Consider the following 908-nt stretch of genomic DNA (forward strand, 5'->3'; position numbering starts at 1 on the left):
TTTCACTTTTTTTTTTCTTCAAGCTCACCTGATGGCCAAGTTCCAGGGAAAAGTTATAGGAAGGATAAGTTTGTTTGACTGATGTCGGTTTCAGTTGGAAGTTCGGTTTATATAGCTCGCTGTGGATCCATGACCGACCACCCCGACTCCAGCACAACGTTCACAGGTTTTCGCCCCGTGTCGTAATGTTTCGGTTGATATTTTAGGTGTGGGGATGACAGATTACATTCATATGTTTCTTTCTTTAAACCATTTATATCGACATTTTGCTTAACCTCAAACCAAGTAGGATAAAAATTACTACAAACAATCACGAAACAACACGAAACAAATCCAAAAAACAGAAAAAACGTTCCCAGGCTAAGGGTCGTCGAAACGTTCACCAGCGAACGAAAATTAACGAACAGCGATGAGCTAGTAGTGAATCTCCGGCCTCTGGTTGGCTGTCGACGAACGACCTTTCTCTCAGCCTTGTGGGATAGGCTCGCCAAATTTAGATAGGCTATACCCTCTTTTTCTTTTCTTCTTTTTTTCTTAGCGAGTGATCGAAGGAGATTAATGAATATAGAGAGTTGTAAATATTGAAAAAAAATACGTGGGATCGAACACAAGGCAGAGAAAACTTGATGGGAATAAAGTATGATGAATGATGCTTGGAATAAGCGAAATGTTATGGGTTATGGAAATGTATGAATGAATGTGTGTTTGTACAACCATAGGTACCTCTATGTATATACACAGCACACTGTATACACATTATAAATGAATACGTTCACATGCGTGTTGTTGCAGTAATGATAACAATATTTGACAAGAAGATGGAGATGGAAAACTGAAATAATGATAAAGATAATGAAAATTGTTTTTCTTCTACGTATGGTCGCTCTTACAGTAAGTCAACAAGGTTC

General features: G+C 38.3%; 1 protein-coding gene across 1 annotated transcript in view; it reads right to left on the minus strand.

Annotated features, from left to right (window-relative positions):
• LOC119587580 (putative uncharacterized protein DDB_G0290521) overlaps positions 1-100 on the minus strand; it is a gene marked incomplete in the record, with an annotated part of 9,693 nt that extends 9,593 nt beyond the window's left edge. The window contains 1 exon segment of the mRNA XM_037936293.1: positions 29-100.
• Between the last annotated feature and the right edge of the window lie 808 nt (positions 101-908).

Source organism: Penaeus monodon, chromosome 22 (genome assembly GCF_015228065.2).
Source record: "Penaeus monodon isolate SGIC_2016 chromosome 22, NSTDA_Pmon_1, whole genome shotgun sequence".
Classification (NCBI taxonomy): Eukaryota; Metazoa; Arthropoda; class Malacostraca; order Decapoda; family Penaeidae; genus Penaeus; species Penaeus monodon.